The sequence below is a fragment of the Cyanistes caeruleus genome, chromosome 1, assembly GCF_971803275.1.
Source record: "Cyanistes caeruleus chromosome 1, bCyaCae1.hap1.1, whole genome shotgun sequence".
NCBI lineage: Eukaryota > Metazoa > Chordata > Aves > Passeriformes > Paridae > Cyanistes > Cyanistes caeruleus.
This window is the reverse complement of record NC_141701.1, coordinates 9570580-9584155: the sequence shown is the minus strand read 5'-3', so window position 1 is coordinate 9584155 and position 13576 is coordinate 9570580. Positions and strand designations below refer to the sequence as shown.

The window sequence follows — 13576 nt, the reverse complement described above, 5'->3', positions numbered from 1 at the left end:
ATCCAGAATTAAACTGCCCACCTAATCCTACTGAATTTTTATTAGCTGGTTTTCAGGCAGGTTCCAATGTTATCAGAAACATAATTTTACAGTGTTATTTATTAAATGTTATCTTTTCACTGTTGAAAAGAAATCTTTACTATACAACATAAGTTAACCTCTCCTACTTCCATTGTAAGAAAAAGACTTGGAAATTGTAAGTCTGTTAGGACTGTGAAAAACAAATATTAGTATTATTTTAAATAATAATATATAAGATCCAAAAATATTCCAGGTTAATTTTGAAAATAACTCAGTGAGAACTCTTTTGATCTGCCCAAACAGAAACTGAATAATGACTGATATAATCCACAGATTTTGTTAAAGTAAATTTTCAAATTTGGGTACCCAAAGGGAGGTTTAACATCCACATTCTGGTAAATAAATGATTTATTGATGTACTTAACAAATTCAGTTTATAAAACAGGATCCCTCTGCCTAAACACACTTCTATTTGAGACGTCCTCTCAAGGTCTCAGAGTGACCCTAATTCCTATACTACAAGGTTTATGAGGAACCCTGCTGATATATGAACACTGGAAATTAAACACCACTGTCCCAGGTTGGGGAAGTGACCCTGGTCTATAAAGGCAGCACAGAACAGAGCAGGGTTTTCTCCTAGGACCTGGAAATCATGTCCCTCTCGGCTGATGCCACTCTGTAAGCAAACAAATCAGAGAAGTTAAACCTCAGCTGTTGGAGTGGTGCCCTTAATGGAGTAATGCCTTAATGTAAGGCACTTTGGAGCTCTGTGTGGTCTCTTGTACTAATGGAGATTGCTGGTCACATTTAATGTCTTTAGTAAAACATCCAGTCTCTGTGGGATTGCAATTATGCATAAAGAGGCCAGAGAATGAACAAATAGATCTCTCTGCAGGCAAGTGAGATCAACTCAAGTTTGTTAGAGGTAATGGGTAAAGAGGCTACAGCACAGGTACAGCAGTGTGCTGCAATTTGCTATCAGGAATATCTCATTCATCTGTATTATCTCCCACCACACAGGGTACCCAGACCCCACAGGTCCCAACATCTGTCAGTCAGAGCAGTGTCTTTGCTGGTTCCCAACGATATTTTGATTTTTGAAGGAAAATGCTGAATAAGCCGAGAGAGTGCAATGTGTTCTGGAGACAGCTGGCAATGTCCCTGCAGCAGTCCTAGTGCAGGTGTGACATTCATGTGTACAAAGCATGTGCAGGCTCACCTGCCCTCAGTGTGTCAGGCTCAGTAGTCACAAACTGCAGCAGATTTCACCAAGAGAAAGGAGGGAACCCTAAGGCTCACCCCCATATTAGTCAGTCAAAGCTGTGGCACTGAGTAGCACTCAGCCCTGCTCTTGCCCTAAAGATTCTGCTTGTTCCTGCTCTCAAAATATTTATCAAAGACTTTTCAAAATGCTAAGTTATAGTCTTAATATAAATGTTCTTAGTGGTATTTCCTTTATCCATTACGCTAATGACATACAAAAAAAATCTCCAAGGGAGTTGGGTGATGTAATTTTCTTCTACAAGGCTCAGGCTGGGTGATCCCTCTCTTGAGATACCCTCCAGACATTTGTTATTCTGGTTGCAGTTGTTTACATATGACATTTACTACCTTCTGTTTTGGAAGAATGGGTATTTTGAAGACAAAGTGCATATTTTTGTAGATTATTTTTTCGTGCTCTTACTCTCCCTTGGAATTTTGAGGTGTATCTGATTTGTGTCTGATGAATTTTATCACTCTGTAAGTTATTCTTTTCATGACATTTCAATATCTAAAGATGTTTCATTCTCCATGCCAGGAAATAACAAGTTCAAAGTAAATATTTATCCAGAAGTCTCTTTCATGAAACTTCTACAAAAAACCTGCTAAGCCTCTCATCCATATGCTTATATTCCTTCATAGAAATCTTCAGCCCCTAAAGATTCAGTACAATTATTGATCTCTTTAAGACACCCTGATTTTCATTGTTTTCACACCATTAGCTATTTATTCTATGAAATCCATCTTGGCTTTCCTAATTTTCTTTTTACTTAACAGCTGTTTACTTATCTTTCTTTTTATTGGCTTCGTTATGGTCATATAATAGAGGATTTTTGCTTGACTCATTTTGCTATATGGAAGTTACCATTTAATCATGTCAGATAACTTCTGGCCTCCCTTCTGTTCCTGCTTTCCCCTTTTGTTTGTGCCTCCTAATTCCACTCCAAACTTGATTTGTAGAATGGGGTTTATTTTTCATAATTGACTTTGCCAGTTGCTTTATTTTTAACTGTGGAATAATTTGACTCATTTAACAGGTTTTTCTTAATCTTCCTTATAAAGTTTTGGATCCGTGTTGCTCCTTTTGTGATTCCTCCCACGTCCTTGAATGGAAAGGAACTAAGATGTGTTACAGTTATTTTAGAGGCTCAGGACTCTGATTTGTGCTGTCTAAGAAGGGGGTCTCCATAAGAAACTCCCCTCAGTCCCAGAGCCTGCCCTTCTGAGGAAGGAAACCATCCAACTCCAAAATCAGGGCAGTTGAGGGAATGCCTAAGTCCCAGCCACTGCAGTTCACTCTCTGAGATCTCTGTAAAAATTTACCTTTGGTGTTTTAAGCTGCATCTTTTGACTATTGGACTATGAACAGAAACGATTTAGTAAACATTATCCTTCTATAAAGGTGAGAAAGGAAGGTGAGATAGAACAAATAAATTTCTGGACATCAGTTCTCAAAGTCCTTTTTTACTGGCACTTGAATTATTTTCAATATACTGCCTCAGATGAAGACAAAAAACAGGAAAAATGAGACCTGCCACTAGCAGGTCTGCATATTCCACATCCCACATCCCCTCCTGTGACCCACATTTTAAAGAGACAATCTACCTGCTGCCTCACTCAACAGTTTGTGATGTGGAATGATACACATGAAGTGCTTAGATGTAGTCAGTGCATTTCACTGAACAAGTCTGTCTCTCCATTTCTGCCCACAATCAAGTTTGGTGGAAACTAGAAGGTGTTATTTCAAGTGAAAAATTAAAAAATAAGCTCTGACCTCATGGGTCAGTAATGCAATACACTGCTTACTGCTCACATAGTATAGATTTCACAATATTGCTGTTTTCATCCACTGAATTTTTAAAACTGCATTTCTCCTTTTTTGTGCTTGAAAAAGTTTATGGTCTTTTTCTTTTGTGTTTTGAAATGTGAAAATATGTGATTATAGAGTCTACTAATGTTCATTCAGAATGACATGTTTGCTTACAGTAATTTGTTCAAATTGGAGATCCACTTTTCTCAGGAAATGAAATCATTCCCAGTGTTGACATGTGTTCTCGGACAGCTGAAATAAATGCTCAGTTCACATTTCTCGGAACCATGCTGCAAACTGTTATTACTTACAGGTAGTCAAGCAGTTGTGAGCCAGTGGCACACAAGGTGAGTGAAGGCTTTGGAGTGGCTGTGTACCTGCTGGTGCCCTTGGAAAGCTGCTGTGAGTCACTGCAGAGAAGGCTGAGTGTGGGGCAGTGGAGTAAACCCCTTCCACTCAGGCAGAGAGGGAGCACTTGTCTAGGCTCACCTCCATCACTGTGTATTGCTTTATGTAGCAATTTTGCCTGATGTATGCAGAACATTGGTTCATATCACCATTACAAATTTCCTGACTCATCTGCTCCTTCCTTTCAGTTTAATTTTATTTTTCAGTCTCACAGAATTTATCTCCAAAGGTAAGTTTCATTACCATAACTGGAAAATATTAGTTGATTATGTCATATGTAAAACAGAAGACAAAACCTAGTCATGCATGGAATCTTATTATTACAAACTCACCACGTGTCTGGAAAGTTGTTCCTTTTCAGTCCTAGATTTCTTATTATTTTTGCAGAGACTATGTAGAGAATTTAAAAATGCAAGTGGTTAATGTAATTTGCCAGGTAATGCAAACAGCGCATTAAATTTTTTTAGAAAATTTTTTTAGAAAAACATTAATTCTATTTCATACAGATTTATCTACATATAGCCAATGCATCATGAATTTATTTCTTAATATACTTTAAAATCACTTTTTTTTTCCCTGAACAGGAATAATGAAATGAAGAAGCTGCAGAATCTGTAAATTTTACATATTTTCAGTGACATGTACATAATAATTTTATGTTGTATATTATTAACCTATTAGTCTTGAATGACAATCTCCCTGAATGTCAAAAAAAACCCAACTCAGAAAGAATCTTGTTGCATGCTATTTCTATTAATGAAATATGAGCATGATTATAATTTTATGCTTTCCATGAGGGAGTAACAATAGTTCTGACTGAATATCTTCAGTATATTAGAAAAGCTATTATAAATTATGCATAGTATAAATATAATTAAACATTACCCAAAGGCTTGTTATTACTTTCAGACTCATCTCTCTCCTCACATTCCCTTCCCTCCCCATATAATTTCATATCTCCACACACAACAGGTTATTTAATATAGGTATACTTGGACTTTGCTTGGATTTCAGCAGGCATTGAGCACTGCCTCCATCCTCAAGACTTTTAACCAAATACTAAGGGTGACTTGGGTGTGTAGACAGCTAAAATAAAGATATCTTGTTTTGTTTTGTGTTTTTAAATAAGGTAGCAAAGACAGCATGCTTTGAAGGTTAAGTGGTAGCTCAGGCCTTCTGAACAGGGAATCCCAGGCCACAAAGATGTGAAATTTCCACCCATGGAAGTGTAAGCACAGCACAATGGGCTCCTCCTGTGGCCCACAAAAACCAGTGAGTATTTTGGAAGCAGTAGGGAAATGTGGATATGTTTGATTCCCCCTGCTTTGCTCATACAGAAGCAGAAGGCTCAATGCAGGAGCCTCTGGGTGAAACTCCATGGCCTGTGCTATGCAGATGTTTAGTGTAGCTCATTAAAAAGGTCTTTTAAATGAGCAAAGAGATCAGCAACATTTCTATTCCTCAATACACAGAAAGATAAAAGGCATTTCACAGAATCACAGAATTACTGGGTTGGAAGAGACCTTCAAGATCAAGTCCAACCTATGCCCTAACACCTCAACTAAACCATGGCACCAAGTGCCACATCCAGTCTTTTTTAAACATCTCGAGGGATGGTGACTCCACCACCTCCCTGGGCAGACCATTCTAATACTTTATATATCTTCCCATAAAAAAACTTTTTCCTAATATCCAACCTATATTTCCCTTGATGCAGCTTAAGACCCTGTCCTCTCATTCTGTCAGTTGCTACCTGGTGAAAGAGACCAACCCTCACCTGCCTACAGCCACCTCTCAGGGGGTTAAAGAGAGTGATGAGGTCACCTCTGAGCCTCTTTTTCTCCAGGCTAAACAACTTCAGCTCCCTCAGCTGTTCCTCATAGGGTTTGTGTTCCCAGCCCCTCACCAGCCTCGTTGCCTCCTCTGGATGAGCTCCAGCGTCTCAATGTCCTTCCTGAACTGAGGGGCCAGATCTGGACACAGCATTCAGGTGTGGCCTCACCAGTGCCGAGTACAGGGGAAGAACAACCTCCCTGCTCCTGCTGGCCACACCATTCCTGATCCAGGCCAGAGGCCTTTGGCCTTCCTGGCCACCGGGGCACTCTGCTGGCTCGTGTTCAGCTTCTGTCACCAGCACCCCCAGGTCCCTTTCTGCCTGGGCACTGTCCAGCCACACCATCCCCAGCCTGTAGTGCTGCAGGGGGTTATTGTGGCCAAAATGCTGGACTCAGCACTTGGACTTGTTAAACTTCAACCCATTGGACTCTGCACATCCATCCAACCATTCCAGGTCTCTCTGCAGAGCCCTCCTACCTTCCAACAGATCAACACATGCTCCCAGCTTAGTGCTGTCTGCAAATTTACTAATGAAGGACTCAATTCCCTCATTCATGTCATCAATAAAAATAATGAACAGAACTGGCCCCAGCACAGCCCCCTAAGGGACACCACTGGTCACAGGCCCCTAGCTGCACCATTCACCACCACTCTCTGGGCCTGGCCTCCAGCCAGTTCCTAACCCAGCACAGAGTGCTCCTGTTCGAGCCTGGGCTGCAGTTTTTCCTGGGAATGCTGTGGGAGACAGTGTCAAAGGCCTTGCTGAAGTCCAAACAGACACATCCACAGTCCTTCCTGCATCCACCAGGCGGGTCACCTGGTCACAAAAGGAGACCAGGTTGGTCACACATGACCTGTCCCTCCTGAACCCACACTGGCTGGGTCTGATACCCTGGCCATCCTGTAAGTGCTGCATGATGACACTCAGCATAAAGTGCTCTATGACCTCACCAGGTACTGGGGTCAGGCTCACTGGCCTATAATTACCAGGGTCCTCCTTCCCACCCTTTTTGTGAATGGGTGTCACACTGGCCATTCCAGCCATCTGGAACCTCACCAGTGAGCCAGGACTGTTGGTAAATGATGGAGAGTGGCTTTGCAAGCTCATCTGGCAACTCCCCCATCACCCTGGGATGGATCCCATCTGCTCCCATAGATTTTTGAACATCCAAGCAGCTCAGCAGTTCTCTGGCTGCCTCCTCCTGGATAACAGGGGGATCATTCTGCTCCCTGACACCATCTACCAACCCAGGAGGACAGCTGTCCTGAGAACAAGCCATCTTCCCACTAAAGAGTGAGGCAAAGAAGGTGTTAAGAACTTCTGCCTTCTCCTCCTCTGCAGTTACTGAGTTACCTCCCACATCCAGTGGATTGGATTGGTTGGTCCTACCCTTCCTTTTACTGTTAATATATTTGTAAAAACTTTTTTTTATCATCCTTTAAAAAAGTTTCCAAATTAAGATTGAATTGAGCTTTGGCCTCTTTAATTTTTTTCCTGCATGCCCCAGCAACTCCCTTAAATACTTCCTGAGAAACCTGATCCTCCTTCCAAAGATGATACATCCTCTTTTCATTCCTAAGTTCCTTTGAAACTGGTTTAGTGGAAGGTGTTCCATCCCACATTAGGTGGGATGGAATTATAAAGTCCCTTCCAACTGAATGAATTCTATGAGTATGAAAGATATTTACTTTTCCCAGTATTTTCCTATAACTGCAAATGCCTCCACAGAATGCCTTTTTCATAGAAAATTTCCAGCATTTAAACCAAGAAATGGAGGAGAGGGATCTAAAGCCAAATGTAGTAAATACGAATCAGCCTGTTGTTCACCTAGCCAAAGCAGCACGTTCTCTCCTTGTGCCCCTCACATGAGCAGTCATCCATGCCCTCAGCTCTCACTGGTGCTCTTTTGTAAACATCAGATTTAGTCTCTGTGTGCTCAAATTTAAATGCAAGCACCTGTGGAACTCCAGAAATGCTCCAGATGTGGAAGTGATCACTACTGTCATGTAATTTCAGCCACTGGAATTCACAGCTGTGCTTTGATATAATGTGTCAGAAGGACTGTAAAACAGAGAGGATAACTCCTGGATAATACAGGAGTTATCCCCTTACTCTGCCAGCCTGCAAAGAGCCACACACATAAGGCACCTGAGCCTGTACCTAGTGCTGCTGGAATAAAAGAAAATTTACACATCAATTTCAGGTGTTTTGCAGAAATAAGCATGACAAGCTGTATGTTACTGCAAGTACTTTTTAGTTAACTAGCTTTCCATCTGCATACCTGCTTCTTTTCTTTCCTCCCTTCCCTGTTTCCTTCCCTTCCTCCCTTTCTCCCTCTCTCCCTTTTTTCTATCGAGAATCAATCCATCACCGTGAATTCTTAAAGAACACTCAGTACCACAATATTTATGTGGAGGTTGCTGATATATCAATAATAAGAACATCTTGTAGTAGAAGAATAAAGCAGAGATAACTTTGAAGATGAAATTGTAACAGGGCTGCAGAGAAACTCAGCTGCTTGTAAATCATGTCTCTAAGCACATTACACCATAGAAATGAAAGGTGAATTAGGACTACAGCCACACTAACCCTTTTCCATTCCCACTCCTGGGAATATTTTAAACACCAAAACTTTCTGTGTTTAATTCAGAGATTTATTATTTTCCAGGTTGTTCTGTGATGAAAATTCAGCTGACCTGAACTTGGATTAAAAGAGGTATGTGGTTTTGATTTGAAGTCTGGAGAATAATATTTAAATTCAACTGAGTTTTGTTTTAATTCTTCAAAAGCCCTTCCAACCCTGAACTGAACATGACTGCTAAGAGTAACTAATAGAGTTTAAGAACATGTACTGAATTTTAAGTGTACTTTCCTGTCCTTTCATTTTACTTTGGAAATGTCACAGGTCTATGCAATTCATTGGGAAACAGCAAGTAGGAAGGGGAATCCAAAGCACAGCAAGTAACCCAACTAGCCCAAGACCACATGAGACTTGGTGAAAAAAAAAGCAAACAAATCAAATAAAAATTCCAGATTTTATCTCCCCATTTCCTGCTCTAGCTACCAGAAATGATACTGGACCTTAAACATTCTCTTGAGTGTCTGCACTTTACAGCAAAGTACATCTAAAGTTTAATTCTGGTAGAATCATAGGATAGTTTGGGTTTGAAGGAAACTTTAAAGGTTATGAACTCTAACCCTCCTGTAATGAGCAGGGACATCTTCAACTTAATCAAGTTGCTCAAAGCTCCATCCAACCTGACTTTGAATGTTTCCAGGGATGGGGCATCTACCATCTCTCTGGGTAGGCTGTGACAGGCATTTTTTGGTAAAAAAGTTTCTTCCTTATAACTAATCCAAACTGACCCTCCTGATTTTTAAAATCATTATCTTTGTCGTATTGCAACAGGGCCTGAAGAAAATCTTGTCCCCATCTTTATCACAGGCCCTGTTCAAGGGCTGGAAAGCTGCTCTAAGTGCTTCTTTCTTTGAGCCTTCTCCAAGCTGAACCAATTCTCTCAGTCTCTCTTGACAGGAGAGGTTCTGCAGCCCTCTGAGCATCTTCATGGACTTCCTCTGGACTCACTCTGGCAGGTCCATGTCCTTTTTCTGCTGGGGATGCCAGAGCTGGATGCCATACTCCAGATGTAGTCTCCTCCAGCTATTTTTCCAACATTTCTTTTTACTATATCTTTTAAAATGTTTATTAGCCCGTCTGTGTGTTTGAAATTATTCTGTACCCTCCAAAAAGTCTTATTTGCATAGGGAGATCTGGTAGCAGGAGGGAATGTTCTGCAGAGCAGAGGCAGAGCTGACAGGCTGGCGTGTCCTTTGCTGCGATTGGAGCGGCGCTGCTGACTAGAAGAGTATTTGTGATGAAACCTTTCCTATTAGCAACTGACCTTTCTTCCTGATCAGTCCCTGTGCTTTTTGGCTTTTCCATGAAGTGTTGAAAAGAAAAGAAGAATCCTCAAGTGTCTTTTCTAGCAGAGAATCAGCAACTAGCAAAGGACTCTGCGACAGTGAGAAAAATCGAAGAATTTTTAACAGCAAAGAAAACTGGCATAATATAAAGTAGATTTAAGGAGAAAATACAGTGTGTGAAGAATAGAAAAATGATAAAGAAACTGTCACACACACACATACACACACACACAGACACACACAAAGACATTTTAAGTAGAAAAATTAAAAGGAACAAAATAAGGAGGAGGGAAAGCCCCTGCTGTGAAAAAATGGTACATATAAAGTATATAAATGAATTAAATTATGATTTATAATAAAATATTTTTTCCCTGTCCAGAAAACAGCTCACAGTTATTGCAAAGTTACTTAGTGCAGGTGCTATTCTTTATCATGCATCTCACATGTGTCTTTGGAAATCTGCCCCAGCAGCAAAAGGATGCTGAGATTAAAGATTTGAATGAAATATTCCTCAGTGTTTTCAGTCAAGAAATCTGCCTTACAAACCAGAACATGACCACACTCAATTTAATCAAGATTCATTGGAGTTCAGGATTCTGTCCTTTGAGGAAAAAAACAGTTCAAGAAGCTCGGCATAAGAGTAGAGGTGTGATGTAGCAATATTTTACAGTACAGCCTCTTTGCAGTGATTTGTGTGTAGAAAGTCTAATCCAGCAGGCTGTCTCAAAACCTGCCAGCTGCCCTGGCTGTGGAACATAAGATTTACCACAATGTCAGAAATAACATTTGTCATCTCATTTATCCACTTGTGGACTAGGGCCAGAGTCAAATACTTCAGAACAAGATGAAATAGCTCTCACAGGAGACATCTATATGATAATCTGCCTGAGTAATGCTCTTATCCTAGATCTTAACAGTTCCTGTTTGTCTTGAGCTTTGTATCATGAGGATTCATCTGTCTTTCCTCATCTTATCTGTTTTCTTTACCTTAGTGATTGTGTGTTATATTATTTATAGGTACACACACTTCCTCCTTTCCTCTCTCTACGTTCCTGGTCCTGAACACTTGCAGTGGAAATGTCTTGCATGTTGAAATGGTGTTCTGTAGAGGGAAAAGGTAAACAATTATATTGGCTTTTATCCCTTCAAAAGGAGACATTTGGGAATCTTCTGTTGATGTCCAGAATGTCACCTTTTCTCTCAGTCTGAAAGATATTGCTCTGGTTTGCTGTTATGGAGAATGTCCTGTGGCCCTGGCTGGCCCCTGTAAAGGTGAGTGGGAGCATGGCTCCATGCTGTATTTATCCCAAGTAGCTATTTTTCATAAAGACTACTCAAATTTAATGCACCAGCTAAACTTTGTAGCTTAGCAACTCCACTCGTGTAAAGACCTGCATCTGTGGCTCCAAGCCAAATCGAGATTTCTATGCAAACAGAAGAGAGACTGTTTTACAGGGGGTTCATTATCTGACTGGTCAAGATGGAAGCAGAGCTGATAATGCAACAGGTAAGCATTGTGATCTGAGACAAGTTTGGCAAAACACTGTGTTTGCATCACAGATGACCTTTTATTTCATCATTTGACTGCCTTTTTTTAACATTTTAGGGCAAAGTTGTGCTGGAGCAGCAGTAAGCAGACAAAAACATAAAAATGTGAAAGTGGATAAAAGCTGAGTGAAAGGAAAAAGTGTGAGGTAAGCATCTGACCATTAGTGTTAGGTGGGATGAAAGTCAGATGACAGACAAAAAGAGGTGCTTGCTCCCAGCTGAGGTGTTCCAGCTGAGACCCTGAGTCCTTCACTCTTGTGTTGCCCCTGCCCTATCTCATTGATCTCTACATTCCCCAGCCTACCCAGCTGGGCAATAAGAGATCAATCTCTTCCTTGCAAAATCTTGTGGTTTTCATCCTGGGAACAGGTGAGGGTACATACAAGGAGAAAGAGGAAGATGTAATAAGGCTGGATTGTGATTCCTTTCCTATGGACTATTTTTTTCTTAGCTAGCTCTGCTGTGTTTGTGATGCTACAAGAGCTACTTTCATCAATGTAAACTTTACACCTATTCCCCAAGGAGCATAATGACCTGCTAATTTTAATATTAATCTCTCTCCAGTGGTGTGAAGAAAACATGTCATGATGGAGGTTTTATTTAACCTTCTCACTATGGCTCCCTGCCACAAACTCCTCTGACATTCTCCACAACGACAGCTGATCTCTGCTTCTCCCTTCCAAATAACTGCAGGCTTATAGAAGAAATCAGAGTTTATTATTCTCCCCAAGTAAAATGCAAAGGTTTATCCATGTGTTTAAAGGTACAGTGTTGCCAATTATAAATTTTGGGGTTTTTTTTAATGGTAAAATTAGGTTTCATTTTTTTCTGTAACACCTTAGCACAATTCCTTAATTTCAAATGTTTCATGAAACTATTGAGCAGAGATGAAAATAAGAGCCAGTAGCTTTATCTTGGTGTAGCTGCACACATGGGAATTGTTTAAGCATAGACTGATGATATGACTAATGTTCCATCCTGACAGCCTGGCTAGTGCCTCTCTCTTACTTTGCTTCTAGTCTTAGAGCTTGTGATGCACAACAGTATTCTAAGCAATGAAGAATTCTTGAAAATAAACTCAATCTCTGGGCCACATTCTTCCATCTTTTTGTATCTCTGTTTTTTTTCTGTCCCTTTTCCTGTTACAACATCAGCAGTTAATTTTGTGGGTTTTTTTCAGTTGTTTGGTTATTTGAATATTTTTGTTTTGTGTGGTCTAGTTTGATTTTTAACTATAAGAATTAACATAATTATAGAGAACAGAAATATCTCATTTTGGAAATATTTCCAGGGTATTTAAGTGTTAGAAATTTCACAGCATTGATACATGCATATCTCCTTGCTGTACATTAGCAAGCTGTTTTATGTCTTGACTGATGGATCACTGATGGATCATATGGTTTTTATCTGGATCTTCCCAGCGTCAGTGAATCCTGGGAGATTCAGTTTTTCAGAGAAAAGTGGAACGATGCAATTGGATCACAGTTACTGAAAGGTATTCTGACAAAATTCTGAAATGCAGAACTTTCAGTTATGACATCTTTGGGAAAATTTTGTACTCAAATGTTGAAGCTGCATTGAAAAATAAACATAACTTTCCCTCTACAAAACCTTTTGAACTGTTTAAAAATTTCCCATCAGCCCTCACAACCAAAAAACTTAAATGCAACATTTTCAGCTGCCACTGCCTGCTCTGGCTTTTCACAGTGATCACTAGTCTCAGCCCTGCTCTATAAATAACCACACAGCCCTAACAAGAAAGACAGGCCCACAGAATTGCACAGCAAAATCTGGAGGCAGCCAGGCTTATCAGTGATTCTCTGTGGATAGGGGGATCCAGCTGCCCAGCCTGCACACAACCCTGGCCAGGAGACTGAAGTCACAAATTCAGCTGTGCTTAACTCTAGTTGTGCACGTTTTACAGAAAAGGCTGGAACTTTAAAGCACATTTCCACATAGTCAGGCATTTATGTAAAACCTTTGGAATGCTTGTTTTGCATATTGAAACATTTTAGATATGAAAAGAGCCTGTCCATCTGGGTGCTCCATATTCTCTAGAATAAGCAGCAAATGACATACACAGGTCTGACCAGGACCCCTCTGATCACATCTGCTTCTCAGAGCTTCTCAGGTAAAGGCACAACTCACATGTCCACTTAGTCTCCACCACATTTTCCTCCCACCTCCCTTTTGTGTTTGTGTTCCATTGCCATTTCTCAGCACTTTTAGCCCTTTCTACAAGTCATGCTAATATACCAAAATAATAAAATGAAATCTTCAGGCAATGTGCAGGAAGCCTTCCCTTCTCACACAGAGACTACCACTGCTATTCACAGGAATAGGAGACTTTAATAAGTGTATCTCTAAGATCATTACTCATATTAATCCTCAATAACAGAAAAATAAAAGTAAAATATATTCTTTCATCAGTCATCTAAATGTCATGATCTAGTGCTTTAATAAAGAAAAGAAGAACTGAAAAGGCTTTATATTTAGAGCAGTGTCAAAACAAGAACTTTCTTCTCCTCATTGAAATTAAGCATTTTTTTATTCTTTGAATGAGCAGCCACTGCGTTTCTGTGTCATGCTGTCATTTGCATGAATGACTCTGAACCTAGGAAACTGAAATGTCTGTGAGTTAAGGATCAGCTGCTATGACAAGACTAATGATTTCATTAACAGTACAAGTTCTGCAAGGTCGTGCCTGTGGCTCTGAAACCATGGAAAGATTTCAAAGAAAGATGGACATTACTGGCTGAATCCACAGG

The 13576-nt window shown here is 40.2% G+C and overlaps 1 long non-coding RNA gene across 1 annotated transcript; it reads left to right on the top strand.

Annotated features, from left to right (window-relative positions):
• Nucleotides 1-6323: 6323 nt before the first annotated feature.
• LOC147655292 (uncharacterized) lies at nucleotides 6324-10532 on the top strand. The gene is made up of 4 exons (XR_015283808.1): nucleotides 6324-6411; nucleotides 8005-8052; nucleotides 10278-10377; nucleotides 10465-10532. It is a non-coding gene; the product is annotated as an uncharacterized LOC147655292 (long non-coding RNA).
• The last annotated feature ends 3044 nt before the right edge of the window (nucleotides 10533-13576 follow it).